At 41.1% G+C, this 19,209-nt stretch overlaps 1 protein-coding gene across 1 annotated transcript in view; it reads left to right on the top strand.

The window, feature by feature from the left end:
* Positions 1–19,209, top strand: part of LOC126298822 (polypeptide N-acetylgalactosaminyltransferase 16-like) — a 535,244-nt gene that overhangs the window by 161,794 nt on the left and 354,241 nt on the right. The window lies entirely within an intron of this gene.

Genomic DNA, 19,209 nt, shown 5'->3' with positions numbered 1-19,209 from the left:
ATAGTAGTGTGATTCCTCTATAGTTGCTACATCCCGTTGGGTCTCCTTTCTCTAGTTTAGGGCAGATGACAGACTCCTTCCATTCGTCTGGGATCCTTTCCTTCTTTCAAATTAAGCAGATTAAGTGGTATAGTCTAGCTCTTCCCTCCTTCAGCATCTCTGGTGCCTTCCCACTCTTCAGCAATTTTATGGTCGCTCTTACCTCTTACATGCTTGGTAGTTCATAGTTACAGTATCTCTGTTTTCTCTATATGATTCTTCTTTTTCATTTTCTGTTGTAGCACTCATGTAGCATCCACATTCAGGAGGTTTTCGATGTAGTTTTTCCATTCCTCCATAGCTTCCATTTCATCTGTGATTATCTGTCCTTCTTGACCTCCGATCACTTCAATCTTTGGATTGTATCCTTTCTTGAAGAACCTGACTGACTTCTGCCAGTTTTATTTTGCTGCTTATCAACTCCCGCTTTTTTGTTCGAAGAACGTGTCTTGTTTCTCTAGCTGCTTCTATGTATCCCAACCTTGTTCTTTCAACCTGTTCGTTTGTCAGCCACAACAGTTTCGCTGCTTTTCTCTTGGTGACTGCATCTCTACACCTATCGGTAAACCATCCTTTGCTCTTCCTCCTTTTCTTCGTGGGTTTCAGCACCTCACTTGCAGGATCTTTAAACGTGTCTTGATTCTCGACCAAAACATTTCAATATCATCTTTTTCTTGTTCTTCTATGGAAGCAAACCAGTTTCCAATTCCAAGTGCATATCTTTCCTTAATGTGGTCCTCTTTCAGTAGGTCTGCATTTATTTTCTGGTCTGCTTCTCTTCACCTGCTGTACGGCTTTCTATTTTCTCCTGTATGGTTGTCACCACAAGGTAATGCTCTGATCCTATTTCTGCACCTCTTTGAGATTTTACATTCTGGATAGCATTTCTGTGTCTGGCATCCACAAGTATGTGGTCTATTTGGTTCTGACTCTCCCGGTCAGGTGACTTCCATGTTGTCTTATGGATGTTGCGAGGAAAGTAGGTATTCATCGTTCTTAAGTTTTTTGAAGCTGTCAGTGTGCCTAGTCTCATTCCATTGTTGTTAGAGGAATCATGCAGACTGTGAAGCCCAGCGTAAGGTCTCAATATATCTTCTCTTCCTACTTTAGCATTGGCTTCACAAAGGAAAACCTTCACATCGTATGATGATGCATCTTTATACACAGATTCCAGGTCTTCGTAGAAACTGTCTTTTTCACTGTCATCTTTATGTTCTGTAGGTGCATGGAATAAAACCAGAGTTAAGTAGTAGAATTTTCCTTTTATTCTTATCCAACATATTCTTTCATTAGCAGCCTTGAAGTCCACGATCTTTCCCCTTACTCTGTTCGCTACTAAAAAGCCCACTCCAAACTGATGTTTACCTTCTTTATTTCCACTGAAGACGTAGCTGTACCACTTTTCTTTGTGCATTCCTTCTGCAGGCCATCGCCTTTCTTGTAGTGCCTCTATGTCTAGCCTGTACCTGCTCAGTTCTTCATCAAGGACCTTCACATTTTCAGGTGAGAATAGTGTTTTTGCATTCCAAGTGATCAAATATTCCGTCAAATATATTTGACAAAGATCTTTGACATAGCGCTAGAAAGGGTATTACACCGTCATCAAATTTTTCGTCAAAGTTCAAGATGGCTGACAACAACTTGTTATTAACCGCATGCACATACCGCAATTGCATTGTGTGCACATGCGGAAAAGAAGAGGGGGGGGGGGGGAGGAACCATATGTACGAGGTTGACAGTCTTAAATTCCTGGGATTACAACTTGATAATAAATTCAGTAGAGAGGAGCACACCACAGGACTGCAGAAACGCCTTAACAAATCTGTATTTGCAATTCGAGTGTTAGCAGACATTGTTGTTGTTTTTGTTGTGGTCTTCAGTCCTGAGACTGGTTTGATGCAGCTCTCCATGCTACTCTATCCTGTGCGAGCTTCTTCATCTCCCAATACCTAATGCAGCCTACCTCCTTCTGAATCTGCTTAGTGTACTCATCTCTTGGTCTCCCTCTACGATTTTTACCCTCCACGCTACCCTCCAGTACTAAACTGGTGATCCCTTGATGCCTCAGAACATGTCCTACCAACCGATCCCTTCTTCTCGTCAAGTTGTGCCACAAACTTCTCTTCTCCCCAATCCTATTCAATACTTCCTCATTAGTTATGTGATCTACCCATCTAATCCTCAGCATTCTTCTGTAGCACCACATTTCGTAAGCTTCTATTCTCTTCTTGTCCAAACTATTTATTATCCATGTTTCACTTCGATAAATGGCTACACTTCATACAAATACTTTCAGAAACGACTTCCTGACACTTAAATCAATACTCGATGTTAACAAATTTCTCTTCTTCAGAAACGATTTCCTCCCCATTGCCAGTCTACATTTGATATCCTCTCTACTTCGACCATCATCAGTTATTTTGCTCCCCAAATAGCAAAACTCATTTACTACTTTAAGTGTCTCATTTCCTAATCTAATTCCCTCAGCATCACCCGAATTAATTCGACTACATTCCATTATCCTTGTTTTGCTTTTGTTGATGTTCATCTTATACCCTCCTTTCAAGATACTGTCCATTCCGTTCAACTGATCTTCCAAGTCCTTTGCTGTTTCTGACAGAATAACATTGTCATCGGCGAACCTCAAAGTTTTTATTTCTTCTCCGTGGATTTTAATACCTACTCCGAACTTTTCTTTTGTTTCCTTTACTGCTTGCTCAATATACAGATTGAACAACATCTAGGAGAGGCTACAACCCTGTCACACTCCCTTCCCAATCACTGCTTCCCTTTCATGTCCCTCGACTCTTATAACTGCCATCTGGTTTCTGTACAAATTGTAAATAGCCTTTCGCTCCCTGTATTTTACCCCTACCACCTCTAGAATTTGAAAGAGAGTATTCCAGTCAACATTGTCAAAAGCTTTCTCTAAGTCTACGAATGCTAGAAATGTAGGTTTGCCCTTCCTTAATCTTTCTTCTAAGATAAGTCGTAAGGTCAGTATTGCCTCACCTGTTCCAGTGTTTCTACGGAATCCAAACTGATCTTCCCCGAGGTCAGCTTCTACTACTTTTTCCATTCGTCTGTAAAGAATTCGTGTTAGTATTTTGCAGCTGTGGCTTATTAAACTGATTGTTCGGTAATTTTCACATCTGTCAACACCTGCTTTCTTTGGCATTGGAATTATTATATTCTTCTTGAAGTCCGAGGGAATTTCGCCTGTCTCATACATCATGGTCACCAGATGGTAGAGTTTTGTCAGGACTGGCTCTCCCAAAGCTGTCAGTAGTTCTAATGGAATGTTGTCTACTCCCGGGGCCTTGTTTCGACTCAGGTCTTTCAGTGCTCTGTCAAACTCTTCACGCAGTATAATATCTCCATTTCATCTTCATCCACATCCTCTTCCATTTCCATAATATTGTCCTCAAGTACATCACCCTTGTATAGACCCTCTATTTACTCCTTCCACCTTTCTGCTTTCCCTTCTTTGCTTAGAACTGTGTTTCCATCTGAGCTCTTGATATTCATGCAAGTGGTTCTCTTTTCTCGAATGGACTATTTAATTTTCCTGTAGGCAGTATCTATCTTACCCTTCGTGAGGTAAGCCTCTACATCCTTACATTTGTCCTCTAGCCATCCCTGCTTAGCCATTTTGCACTTCCTGTCGATCTCATACATCAGACGTTTGTATTCCTTTTTGCCTGCTTCACTTACTGCATTTTTATATTTTCTCCTTTCATCAATTAAATTCAGTATCTCTTCCGTTACCCAAGGATTTCTACTAGCCCTCGTCTTTTTACCTACTTTATCATCTGCTGCCTTCACTATTTCATTCCTCAAAGCTACCCATTCTTCTTCTACTGTATTTCTTTCCCCCATTCCTGTCAATTGTTCCCTTATGTTCTCCCTGAAACTCTGTACAACCTCTGGTTCTTTCAGTTTATCCAGGTCCCATCTGCTCAAAATCCCACCCTTTTGCAGTTTCTTCAGTTTTGATCTACAGTTCATAACCAATAGATTGTGGTTTGAGTCCACATCTGACCCTGGAAATGTCTTGCAATTTAAAACCTGGTTCCTAAATCTCTGTCTTACCGTTATATAATATTTCTGATACCTTTTAGTATCTACAGGGTTCTTCCATGTATACAACTTTTTTGATGATTCTTGAACCAAGTGTTAGCTATGATTAAGTTATGTTCAGCGCAAAATTCTACCAGGTGGCTTCCTCTTTCATTTCTTAGTCCCAATCCATATTCACCTACTATGTTTCCTTCTCTCCCTTTTCCTACGCTCGAATTCTAGTCACCGATGAGTATAAAATTTTCGTCTCCCTTCACTACCTGAATAATTTCTTTTATCTCATCATACATTTCATCAATTTCTTCATCATCTGCAGAGCTAGTTGGCATATAAACTTGTACCACTGTAGTAGGCTTGGGCTTTGTGTCTGTCTTGGCCACAATAATGCGTTCATTATGCTGTTTGTGGTAGCTTACCCACATTCCTATTTTTTATTCGTTATTAAACCTACTCCTGCATTACCCCTATTTGATTTTGTATTTATAACCCTGTATTCACCTGACCAAAAGTCTTGTTCCTCCTGGCACCGAACTTCACTAATTCCCACTATAATTAACTTTAACCTATCCATTTCCCTTTTTAAATTTTCTAACCTATCTGCCTGATTAAGGTATCTGACATTCCACACTCCGATCTGTAGAACGCCAGTTTTCTTTCTCCTGATAACGACGTCCTCCTGAGTAGTCCCCGCCCGGAGATCCGAATGGGGGACTATTTTACCCACCAACGGCAAGGTCAATGGTTCATGGGGCGGGGGGGGGGGGGGGGGGGGGTAGCAGACATAGGCAACATAAAAATGAAAAAGCTTGCATACTTTGCCTACTTTCATTCCATAATGTCATATGGGATAATATTTTGGGGTAAATCTAAGTCAATGGAACGAAAAACTAATCTAATCTGTGTGAAGCCGTGGGTTTTACGACGACACGATAAAAGCATTCAACAAAGCTTGTTACGTGAGCTTACAGTGGAAGACGGCAAGTCGTACATCAATTACTTAAGAATGGATGAGCATACATTTCTGTATGTGCTCAGTGAAGTGTATCCTCATATCACAAAGCACAATATTCACTTAAGAACCGCTACATCTTCAGAAGACAGGCTCACTGTAACACTCTGATTCCTTGCTACAGGAGAAGGTCTGTTAGGTTAGGTTAGGTTAGGTTAGGTCAGGTCAGGGCAGGTCAGATCAGGTCAGGTCAGGTCTCCAATCTTCTTAATCTGTTTTTGTATTCAGGGTGCCTCACGTTGTAAAGCGCCTCATCAGCTTCATACATCTCTATTAATTTTGTAGTTGTCGGCACACACCAATTGTATTTACCGCCAATGTTTATAAAAACACTACAGACGACAGAACGCTACAGCGATGCTAGCGCTCCATGTGGTAACATGTCACGTTGCAGTGAACAGAAGACAAACGATTTCTTTGATCAAATCTACAGCGAGGCCCTAGATTTGATCAAATATTGGACGACATTTCACAAAGTCCCTATTACACCATCAAATATCTTTGACAAAGATATTGGACAAAGAAATTTGATATTGTCATACCAGCCTTAGATAGAAAAAAAGTTTTGTCTAGAGCAACAGATATAAGCATGTGCCTGTCAACTTAAACTGAAGGAGGGCTCTTTTATAACTGTAACAGTATACAGGTCCAGGAAACTTTCATTTATTCCTGGAAAACTTGGATGCCTTGTTGTGCTATCTGTCAGAAAGGGGAAAGCAAATTGTTATTTTTGGGGACTTCAATGTTGATTCACTGAAAGAGTGTAATAGGAAAAATGGCCTGTAAGTCTTGCTCGGTTCTTTCAGTTTGAAATCTGTCATTAATTTTCCTACTCGAGTAGTAAAGGACAGCAGTACATTGATAGATAACACTTTTATAGACCAAGATAGGTTTAAAAACACACATTCTTGTCCTGTTGAGAATGGACTTTCTGGTCGTGACGCTCAGCTAGTTACAGTATATTACATAGTTCCATTCAGTAATTCAAAACTACCCTCCAAAGTTGTGCGTTCAATTAATGCCTCAACAATTAGAAATATCAGACAAAATCTTCAGCAGTTAGACTGGGATGAGGTGTTCAAGGAACCCGATGCTAATTTAAAATATAACTTATTTCATGATACACTGTAAGAGAATTTGAAAACTGTTTCCCCAATAAAGTAGTTAAATCTAATTATAAGAAACCATGCAAAAACCTTGGCTTACTAAAGGAATAAAAATATCTTGTAACCACAAAAGGGAGCTGTATCTAACAACAAGAAAGAGTAATGACCCTGAAACAGCCAAGTATTATAACAACTACTGTGCTACATTAAGAAAGGTTGTTAAAAAGGCCAGAAGCATTTGCATCATTTCTGAGATTAATACCTCTGATAACAAAATCAAAACAATTTGGAATATTATTACGAGGGAGACAGGGCAACCAAGAGTACAGGATGACGACATCACCACCAAAGCGAATGGAAACTTGATTAACAACAAGCCAGAAGTCGAAAACGTTTTGAATAATCATTTTTTAAATGTTTTAGAGAAAATAGGATCTAAATGTTCATTAGAAGAAGCAATGTAGTTAATGGAAGAGGCCTTACCCACACCATTTGATAAATTGAAATTCCACCCACCTCTCCTTCCGAAATTAGGAAGATAATAAACTCTCTCAAGAATAAAAGCTCACATGGAATTGATGGCGTTTCCAGCAGGATAATAAAAGCTTGTTCCCAAGACATAAGTGGGATTCTTAGCCACATATGTAATAGCTCTCTGAAGCCGGGTATCTTCCCAGATAGACTGAAGTATGCCACTATTAAACCACTGCATAAAAAAGAGGATGCGTCTGATCCCAAGAACTACCGCCCAATCTCTCTTCTGACTGCCTTATCCAAAATTCTTGAAAAAGTAATATATTGTAGAGTAGCTTCACACCTTTGTAAAAGTAAAGTTTTAACAAAATGTCAGATTGGTTCCCAGAAGGGTTTTTCAACGGAGAATGCTATATATACTTTCACTAATGAAATATTAAATGCTCTGAGTAACCGAAAGCCACCCGTTGGGATTTTTTGATTGTGTAAGTCATGGAATACTTCTAGGTAAGCTCAAGTACTGTGGTGTGAATGGGACAGTACTCAAATGCTTTAAATCATACCTACCTGGAAGAGTGCAGAAAGTTGAAGTAAGCGGTTCACATAATATACACACAAAAAAATGGTGATTTCTCAAACTGGGGAACAATCAAGAATGGGGTGCCGCAAGGTTTGGTCTTGGGTCCTCTGCTGTTCTTAATATATATTAATGACTTTCCATTCTATATTCACTATGATACAAAGCTGGTACTTTTTGCCAATGATACAAGTATAGCCATCACACCCAACAGACAAGAATTAACTCGTGAAATTGTAAACGATGTTTATCAGAAAATCATTAAGTGGTTCTCTGCAAATGGGCTCTCATTAAACTTCGACAAAACAGAGTATATACAGTTCCACACAGTAAATGGAATGACACCATTAATAAATATAGACTTCGATGAGAAATAGGTAGCTAAGGTAGAATATTCAAAATTTCTAGGTGTATGCATTGATGAGGAGTTGAACTGGAAAAAACACACTGAGGATCTGCTGAAACGTTTCAGTTCAGTTACTTATGCTATCAGGGTCATTGCAAATTTTGCCGAAATACATCTCAGTAAATTAGCTTACCCCGCCTATTTTCATTCTCTGCTTTTGTATGGCATCATATTCTGGGGTAACTCATCATTGACTAAAAGAGTGTTCATTCCACAAAAGCGTGTAATCAGAATAACTGCTGGAGCTCATCCAAGATCATCCTGCAGACACTTATTTAAAGAGATGGAGATCTTCACTGTAGCCTCACAATATATATATTCACTTATGAAATTTGTTATTAACAATCCGAACGAATTCCAAAGTAATAGCAGTGTACATGGCTACAACACCAGGAGAAAGGATGACCTTCACTACTCAAGGTTAAATCTAACTTTGGCTCAGAAGGGGGTTATTTATGCTGCCACAAAAGTCTTTGGTCACCTACCTAATAGCATCAAAAGTCTGACAGATAGCCATATAGCATTTAAAAGGAAATTAAAATAATTTCTTGATGGCAACTCCTTCTACTCATTAGATGAATTTTTGGATGTAGTAAGTGAGTAATTTCCCCAATCGCGACAAAAAATTAAAAATATTAACTGTCATCTAATATTTTGTGTAATGTAATATCTTGTATCGACACCTTTTATTAACCTGACACGTTCCACATCAGTACGAAGTGTCGTATTTATGATCTATGGAACAAGTACTAATCTAATCTAATCTAATCTAACTCCTTATTCGTGACTCGCGCAGTTCATATGGCTGCTGCGAAAATGTCAGCTCCAACAAACCTCACTTATATTTTCCTTCATCGTCGTCAGAGACCCCTAATTAGTAATAACATAAAATCTGTAATGAGCGCGTCGGTGCACCCATTCAACTTATGACCCAGAGTATGTGTATAATATTCATAATATAATGCTTTCCGATTTACCTACAAGGAAAGAAAAATTTCTCCTCGCAGAAGACCTTTACTTTTTGTTGGAGAAAGTTTTATCTATAGCATGGAAAACCGTTTAAGGGCAGAATTCTGGAACACAAAGTCCCATTGTCCTGGCTCTCTCTGCGCGGTGCAAACACGCTCGGGTTTGCACGTACGTACGTGTGTGTGTGTGTGTGTGTTGGGTGGGGTGGGGGAGGGAAGAGAGAGAGAGAGGGGGGGTCATCAGGTGGCAATCAATGTACAGTGACTGGACTTGACGGATGTTTTGAGAGTAACGAAGTGTTAATTACTGCATTGTTCTGTGTATGACAGCCATCTATAATGATCTCGTTCTCGATGGGACGTTAAACCAGTCTTCCTTCCTTCCTAGTAAATGAGATATCCAGACGATTCTACAAGTACACTAAACAACGATCGAATCTAAATTTACGGGAAAAATCGCTGTAGACGTGCACATGCTTCCGTGCCGGAAACAGGAGGGCATATACTTTCCTAATGATGTCACACAAAAGAATCGAGAGCAATTCATGTACATTTCACTAAGCGAAGAAGCAGGAATATCCACAATTTCACCTGCTTCGGTTACGACACTTCAGTATCGAAACCGTCTGCTAATCTTTTTTTGTGTATGGCGTTCATGTATTCCATTGGTTTTGTCTTGCTTAGGTTATTTTTCTTTTCAGCAAGAGGACTATAATGCTTTCATTGGAGGCATGCAATATTTTCAATCATATTTCTGTAAGTAGACGTTGTTGTGTTGTCATATGTTTTTACCCTACTCGTTACCGAAATACGAATGTGGATTTCAACGAATAGATTAAAATCTAACGGAATGGAAGAGTTCGTAAATGGATAACGTGGATTTTTATTCTGGACTGCTGCTGGGCGGATGCACCGAAAACGATTTAGCACGTCGACATGTATTTTGTGTCAAGTGTACAATCTGTCTCATTACGCTGTGTTTTATCACTTCGTTCAGACTCTGCATTTGCACTTCAATGATGAATGTTTCCCACAAACACGTCACATGATTTGCTACCTGATGTTTTCTGCGAGGTCGTAATTGCACCACTAAGTGAACCACGCCAGTCAGTACAGACTAACCGTTTAGTGCCCAGCGTCCAAACTTCAATACCTGACCTGATGGCCAGGGAAGAAAAGCATTAATCGCTTGCTCTTGCCACATGTACTTCGAGGTACTAACCAACCTAAAAACATATTACTCCTAATAGCTATAATTATTAGTCTGCAAATGAAGTAAATACTGATGTAATGTTGTTCATGGCATTGTCGTCTGCCACCAGTAAAAGTATCTGCACTTATACCGCTAACACCCTGGTTAATCTTTAGTTGACAGCCAAATAATACATCATTTCGGACTCTTTTTTTTAATCTACAGGTTAGGCTTGTCTGTAACAGGGTGGTGTTTGTGCTTGTGTAGTCTTTCGTTCGTAAACTTTCAAACATCGATCTTACACAAATACAGAGTTTACACATAAATTATACTGACCATTATTAGACCGTCTATGCCTCTGTATTTTAAAATCATTGTTATTCCTTTATTAGTGACAGGCTGAAAGTTTCACTCGAACTTTGAGGTGTTTTAGGAAGAGTACAACCTAGGAAAGGCCGGTTGACGTCATTTCCAGCTTGCACTTCGAGCATGACCCTGCTTCACGCCAGCCCCAGAACACAGTTCTTGTTTATCGTGAATGTCAAGCGCTGTGTATCTTCCTCTTAGAATAACGGATTGCATTGATGTATCGTGCAGCGCTTAACGCCATTTTTAAGCGACTGATCATTGTGTGTATGTCCCAGAAAGATTGCTATATCTTCTACCGTAGTTTATTACTGAAAACTAGAATGTCCAGTATTGAGCACCTGCAAAACAGAACCACCAGTACTGCTACTTATCTGTACCTGTTGCACAGCAAGCAATTTTCTTCTATCGCACACTGAAATTAAATCAGATTACGTCCAAATGAAAAAAATAACAGTACTTCTTCTCCAATTTACTGTCAAGGCCGGTTGTCCAGGTGCACGTGCAGGCAGTGAATTGTCTCAGCAGATCACCTTGGCGGTGCAAGTATCAAGGTTATATGCGTTCATCGGAAACCACGGCGGGTCAGATTTAGTGTAGGAGGACATGAATTTTAAGATCTGCATACTCCTGCTCATAACAAATCACCTGACAAGTAATAGGTCCTTCGTAACTGCAGCACCACATTTGCACAGTAGTTTACGAGATCATTTAACATACACCATTTTAATTCTGAATAACAAACACAGTAAGTTCACTGGGAGATATTGCCATGTCGGAGACTTATTGTGGAGATAGTATCTGACTGATTAACTAAGAGCATGATTTTCAGATTGCCTGATGCTCACGTCTTCAGTGCTAATTAGCTCGGAAACGGCGCAACGTATCGAATTTTTTCTTTATAATTATTTCTCAGCTCTACCTACCCTGCAACACTCTTACAAGCATTTCAGACTGTTTCGACCACTCTCTATACATGATGGATACATTGGTACACTGGGTATTCTACGGGTCATGCGATTCCTAGGCTTGTCTTTAAAAAGAACCTAAAAGAGGCTAATGTATTGTTTCCTCTGTTGCCAAAAAGTAACAATTAATTGACAGAACATGGCGAAGAACAGTAAGGTTCGATACACCTTCTACAACTACGACCGATTATAACTGATATTATGTGACTCGTGGTGATATAATTGCCTATAGTCAACAAATTAACACGAATTCTTCTCCAAAAAATGATCTGATGGACGTTCTATACGATCTCTTTATAATGAGGAATGCTCCACGAAGAGCACGTTGTGTCCCAGCAGTTCTATGTAGACGAGCATTCTGTTGTAGCACATCACCGTCCTGTCGAAGAAATGGCAGCAACACAGATGTAACAGCCTATGCAGTGTAGCGGTACCATTAAGCCCGGGAGAGGACTTGGGTGTCTACCTCTACATCTACATCTAGATATATACTCCGCAAGCCACCTGACGGTGTGTGGCGGAGGGTACCTTGAGTACCTCTATCGGTTCTCCCCTCAATTCCAGTCTCGTATGGTTCGCGGTTTTGTAATCTACTTCCTTTGTTTTCAGACTGCATTTCCTTAGGATTCTTCCAATGAATCTCAGTCCAGCATCTGCTTCACCGACGATTAATTTTATATTCCATTTTAAATCACTCCTAATGCCTGCTCCCAGACAATTTGTGGAATTAACTGCTTCCAGTTGCTGACCTGTTATATTGTAGCTAAATGATAAAGAATCTTTCTGTCTGTGAATTCGCAGCACATTACAGTTGTCTACATTGAGATTCAATTGCCATTCCCTGCACCATGCGCAAATTCGTTGCAGATCCTCCTGCATTTCAGTACAGTTTTCCATTGTTACAGTCTCTCGTTATACTACAGCATCATCCGCAAAAAACCTCAGTGAACTTCCGATGTTATCCACAAGGTCATTTATGTATGTTGTGAATAGCAACGGTCCTACTGCACTCCCCTGCCGCACACCTGAAATCACTACTTCGGAAGACTTCTCTCCATTGAGAATGACGTGGTGCGTTCTGTTATCTAGGAACTCTTCAATCCAATCACACAATTGGCCTGATAGTCCATATGATCTTATTTTTTTCATTAAACGAATGTGGGGAACTGTATCAAACGCCATGCGGAAGTCAAGAAACACGGCATCTACCTGGGAACCAGTGTCTATGGCCCTCTGAGTCTTGTGGACAAATAGCGCGAGCTGGGTTTCACACGAAAGTCTTTTTCGAACCCCATGCTGATTACTGAGGAGTAGATTTCTAGTCTCCAGAAAAGTCACTATACTCGAACATAATACGTGTTCCAAAATTCTACAACTGATCGGCGTTAGAGATATAGTTCTGCACATATGTTCGACGTCCCTTCTTGAAAACGGGAACGCTATTCTCCTCTAGAGACCTACGGTACACCGCTGCAAGAAGGGGGGCAAGTTCCTTCGCGTACTCTGTGCAAAATCGAACTGGTGTCCCATCAGGTCCAGCGGCCTTTCCTCTTTTGAGCGATTTTAATTGTTTTTCTATCCCTCTGTCATCTATTTCGATATCTACCATTTTGTCATCTGTGCGACAATCTAGAGGGGGAATAGGCAGCTCACCAGGCGTACGCCTTCCACGTGTACGTCGCATACAGACAGAACCTACTCTCATCGCTGAAGACAACGGAGCGCCATTCCACTCTGCAGTCACTTCTTTCACGATGTAGCTGTGCTTCGCAGAAGCGTGGCGTCTGTGGTGGTCTTCCTGCTGCAAGCAGACGGTTCCCAAAGGCCCTCAGCAGGTGCAACATGTGCTCGGACTTCATAACAGTCGGCCATCACTGTCTGCATAATGCGTCGATTTTGACATGCGTCTGTTCTACAGTTGTGCGTTTCACACCTCCGATATATTATGCCGATCGTGAACAGAAAGCCGTCATGTCCATCTAACTCCCTGTAGGCTGAAGCTCTTCAGCAGGAGTACATACTCGTGAGTGGGGCACGGTTGTACCCTAGAACGGCTGTTACTAACATTGTCACTTCTAAACTGAGCACAGTTAGTGCCTGTCCTGTAGAAGACACCCATCGGGATAGCCGTGCGCATTAAAGCGCCGCTGCCGGGACGGAGAGGCGCGCAGGCTCCAGATCCAATCAGCACGGAGGATTAACTACGAGGGTCTGTGTGATGGCCATCTCGGTTGCAATTTTTAGGAGATTTCCCACATTCCGCTAAGTGAATACTCGGCTGGTACCCAAGTCCCGTCTCAGTGACACGATTCGCAAACACTTCCAACACTTTGCTCACTTTCTCACGAATAACGCTACAGACAGTTGGGGTACGCGTATTCCGTCCCGGGGAGTAACGGGGTGGCAACATGGAGGGTAGGGGGTAGGACGTCAAATAGGCCTATTTGGAGCAGCAGAGGCACCTCAGGACCTTTTAATTTACACTGTCTATACTTTTACAAATAAATTAGTAGAACTTTGTCAGCATTACCAGGAAGGATTCAGGTTCACACTCATAGCAGTGGAAGTTAAAAAAACATAACAAAATAATTTTCTTACATGTGAAATTTCATCACATTTTCACTTACTATTGGCTGTATTTGTTGCTATAGGTACACTTTTCTTCCTAAGTTAGAGACATTCTTCGATAAATTTTGCACAGAATACAAGCCATACTTACAGGTGTATGAAACTCTAAAATTTATGTAATTTATTTATTTAACATTTTATTTAATTTTTTAATTTTTTTATATATATTTATTATACATTTATTATATTTATTTAATATTGTTAATATTTATTTTATTTTATTTATTTTTTAATCGATGAGGTGTTACATTTTAAATTTCACGTTTAGAAAAAAATCAAATTTTATAGTTAATTACCTCAGTTTTTACCACAGTTTTTAATATATTTGGAAAATTCGAGAGTTAAGTACACCTGTAAGTATGGTTTGTATGCTAGGCAAAATTCATCGAAGGATCTCTCTTACTTATGGAAAAAAATGTACATACAGCAACAAATGCAACCAATAGTAAGTGAAAAAATGATGAAGTTTCACATGTAAAAAAATAATTTGTTATATTTTTGAACTTGCACTGCTATGAATGTGAATCCTGAATCCTTCCTGGTCATGCTGACAGAGTTTTATGATTTATTTGTGAAAGTATAGACAATGGAAATTTAAATATCCTGTGGTGCCTCTCCTGTACCAAGGCGGCCTGTTTGACGTCCTACTCCCTTAATAACCGTTCCGATGCGGAACACAGGCACAAGAAGAGAAGAATAAGTGTGTTTCCATGATGGTCAGCTGATTGTGCTGGAGGAAATAAATTGGCCACGTGGTTGAAGGAAGTTGTTGCACGAAAATGTGGAAAACATACATCAGGATGGCTGGACGAGGAATTACATTCAACGCTGCAACGGGTGCAACTTTCTCGATGGGTGATTTGGAGCTACTAGGAATACTAGTCGACGAGAGGAATATCAGAATTAATGAAGATATTCCCATCAACTGTTTCTACATCATTGGCGCAACGGATATGTGAAGGAACTTTCACAGCGTAAAAGTGACCGGACTGAAGAAACATTTTGACGTCCTTAAACCGGTGAGCGTAGAAGAGACGTATATATTTTTTCCGGATGTAAGCTGGCACCCATAATCCTCACATCACACTAACTTATGTGCTGTCGCTCTTCGTGTATGCACATCACAGAACCGTGGTCCGATTTAGTTATACAACGAGGAATCGAGATACGACATCTGCTGTTCTTATAAAAGTTGCGCTAGCTGGGACTATATCTGGTGAATATAATCCGCCTGCCTGTATGGATCAACGGTAACATTTTCAGATGTGAAAGTTACGATGCGATTCCGTCACTTGTTTTGAGCAGAGAATGAAGAAGGAATTTTAGAGTTTAACAGCACTCTGACATAAGAGGTTAAAGGGTATTGCGGAACGAACTGCCCGCCTGATACGATTAAAGGAAACTACGCTGCACCTAAGCGAGGACGGTCAGAAGGGCTTTAAACCCGAATCTCCCCGAACAACAGTCCAGCGCCTTAAACACTTTAACATCTACCCATTTTATACTGAGTAATGAAGCTCTTATTGTTTTGTGAAATTGTGACACAGATTTGGATTATAAGAATATTCTTAGCATTTACGAACTATCACCCAAGAACACACCAACAATGAGCTGGTGCTTCTTAACAAGAGGAACTTCCATTCGCACGAAATAGTGTGCGAAGGAGTAATTTAACAAAAAACATTAATAATCTTGTCTGCTTATAATAATCATGGTATGAATTAGACAACACAAACGCTTATACCGTTTCCTATCCACTTTGTAGTATTGCGTGAAAATAAGTGTTTGCGTTCTGTTTGCTCCAAATAATTGGTGCAACGACGAGGGAGTAACCTATAATTCCCTGAGGTGACAAAGTCATGGGATAGCAATATGCACATATACAGATTGTGGTAGCATCGCGAGAACAAGATACAAAAGGGCAGTGGATTGACAGAGCTGCCATTTTTACTCAGGTGATTCATGTGAAAAAGTTTCCGACGTAATTATGACCGCACGACGGACATTAATAGACTTTGAACGCGGAATGGTAGTTGGAGCCAGACGCATGGGACATTCCATTTCGGAAATCGTAGGGGATTCAGTATTCCGAAATCAAGAATGTGCCGACAACACCAACTCTGAAGCATTACCTCTCGCCAAGGACAACGCAGTGTCTGACGGCCGTCACTTAACGACAAAGAGCAGCGGCGTTTGCGTAGATCTGTCAGTGCTAACAGTCAAGCAATACTGCTTGGAATAACCGCAGAAATCAGTTTAGGACGCACGACGAAAGTATCCGTTAGGATAGCGCGGCGAAATTTGGCGTTAATGGGCTATGGCAGCAGACGACCGGCGCGAGTGCCTTTGCTAACAGCACGACATTGCCTGCAGAGCATCTCCTGAGCTCCCTACCATATCGGTTGGACCCTAGATGTTTGGAAAACCGTGGCTAGGTCAGATGAGTCCGACTTCAGTTTGAAAATTTGAAATTTGTGGTAAGGTCTTATGGGACAACACTGCTGAGGCCATCGGTCCCTAAGCCCACACACACTACTTAATCTAACTTAGGCTATGAACAACACACACACCCATGCCCGAGGGAGGACTCAAATCTCCGACGGGGGGAGCCGCTCGGACCGTGACAAGGCGACCAAGACCGCGCGGCTTCCAGGCGCGGCCCGATTTCAGTTGCTAAGAGCTGATGACAGGGTTCGAATGTGGCACAGACTTCACGAAGCCATGGGCCCAGGTTGTCAACAAAGCACTGTCCAAGTTGGTGGTGGCTCCATAATGGTGCGGGCTGAGTTTACATTGAATGGACTGAGTTCTGTGGTCCACCTGAGCCGATCACTGACTGGAAATGGTTATGTTCTGCTACTTGGAGACCATTTGCAGCCATTCATGGACTTAATGTTCCTCAACGACGATGGAATTTTATGGGTGGGAATGCGCCATGTCACTGGGCTACAGTTGGACAATTGGAACGAATGATTTTGCCTCTCATCGAACATTAATGGGACATGATCGAGAGGTTAGCTCGTGCACCAACATCCTGCACCGGCAACACTTTCGCAATTATAGACGCCCATTGCGGCAGCATGGCTCAATATTTCTGCAGGGGACTTCCAATGGCTTGTTGAATCCATGCATACCACGTCGAGTTACTGCTCTACAAACTGCCTATTGGCTTCTGTCTCGGGTTCTTCGGCCGACGTCCATCTAACGATTTTACTGACGTTTCGCCAGCACGAGTGGCTGGCACTGTCAAACCTTCACCCTCCATTGCTGGCAATGGAGGGTGACACTTTGACAATGCCAGCCACTCGTGCTGGCGAAACGTCAGTAAAATCATCAGATGAACGTCGGCCGAAGGACCCGAGACAGAAGCTAATGGGTAGTTTGTCAACAAGTGGCAACGAAAGCCTTAACAATTTTGTATTACTGCACTACGTCAGGTAAAAGGATGTCAGACACGATATTAGGAGATATCCCATGACGTTTGTCACCTCAGTGTAAAAAATAGTAGTGGTTACAACCCCAGCAGACCCCATCCAATAAAATAGATATGTGAACGTACCTGTATTGCTGTTTGACGTCTCCGGAAAATTTTGATTGAATAGATGCTAGTTATAGAGAAGTGTTATCCCTAGAAATTAGTTAGGAATTGCAACAGAAGTAATACAAAAGTCAGACCTCGGCACAAAATGTGTATTTTGGTGCACTGTATATGCAAATGCGATTCCTGTGTACAGAACAGATAATGTTTAACCATATTATCGATCATCAGCTGCTAATTTCATTCACAACATTAAACTTTTATTCTTCATCACCCAAAGAGGCGTGAAGTGGAACAACCGCCTACACCTGTAACTACGAAAAATAAACTATAAATTAATATACACTGTAAGACTTGTGATGTGTAACTCATCCGAAGAGGAGGCCGCTCTCAAATGTGTTAGCAGACCTATTCTTGAGTATCCTTCACCTGCTTTGGTGCCATGCCAAGTATGACTGACTGAAGAGACAGAGAAGTTCAAAGTAAGAGCAACTCGATCCAGTTCTGGATTGTTTTATCAGTACGAATCTGTGTCACAGATGTGTAGTAGACTCCAAACCAAAACTCAACAAGAGAAGAAATGTACGCAACGAAATAACTTTTTTTTTTTAAGACTGAGGGAGTCCGCATCGTTAGAAGAGTGTCTAAGAATGGCTACCACATAAGTTCATTTTTCCTTATGAAAATTACAACATCCAGAAGGAATGAGAAACAAATTGACTTTAGTATACCTATTAACTATTATGTTGCAAAGAAACGTTAAACTTTTTTCTGTCCAACAGGAAACTAGTATCTCTGTTGGCTCTGAGCACTATGGGACTTAACATCTATGGTCATCAGTCCACTAGAACTTAGAACTACTTAAACCTAACTAAACTAAGGACATCACGCAACACCCAGTCATCACGAGACAGAGAAAGTATCTTTGTCACACTGCAAACATTTTCTCATCGCTTTACATTTCTGTTTTCTTCCTCCCATCTAATCTTCTTATCTTACCCTATTTCTCGTACTTCATCTGACCAGTCACAGTTTTCTCCTCATTGATACCTCCTGCACCAGTGGTCGTCAAACTGCGGCCCGCGTGCCTCATGCGGCCCAGATCACGTTTTCGTGCGGCCCGCGACCCTCCTCGGCTTCGCACGGGTAGCATTAATTATCTACTTGTCTGGCGTAGCGGTGTTTTGTTTACGGAAACTGCGTAGAATTGTGATTAAAGTCGGGGAAGTAATTAGGTAACTGAAAACTATCCACCACTTTCATTTAACGCGCCAGTTGCTGGTGTTCCGCAGCGCTGAAGGCGTGAGCGGCCTGCTAGCCAACAATGTGAGCCGTGCATCAAACTCGCTCGTTTGTCGGCGGCGGGCTCGTTCCGCAGTCGCCTCAGTGTTAGCTTTGTGGTGTCGGTGTGTCAGTCGTGAACTAAGTTACGGTGCCCCTGTGCGTTCGTCGCCTATTGCGTGTATTTATGCTCATATTTCGTGATATAATTATTAGTGGAATAATTAATGTCTGATGTACCCTCAAGAACAGTGACTAAGAGGAAAACATGTGAAGAGAAAAGAAGTTTCCAAGAAATATGGGAAGAAGAGTTTTGCTTTGCAAGTAGACACAAAGAAGGTACTTGCTTAATATGCCGGGACACATTTGTGGGACTGAAGAGATACAATTTATTTCGCCACTACACACGTAAGCACAATTCATTTACAGTAGCTTTTCCTTTGAATTCAGATGAAAGAAAGGAAAAAATTGCTCATCTAAAATCTACCATCCGTCGTCAACAAAACGTTATGTTAGCAGCAGTTGGGCAAAGTGAGGCTGTCACAAGAGCATCGTACCAAGTATGCAATATTCTGGC

This window comes from Schistocerca gregaria, chromosome X (assembly GCF_023897955.1).
Source record: "Schistocerca gregaria isolate iqSchGreg1 chromosome X, iqSchGreg1.2, whole genome shotgun sequence".
Taxonomy (NCBI): domain Eukaryota; kingdom Metazoa; phylum Arthropoda; class Insecta; order Orthoptera; family Acrididae; genus Schistocerca; species Schistocerca gregaria.
Note: the sequence above shows the minus strand (reverse complement) of the source record. Positions and strands in the feature narration are given on the sequence as shown.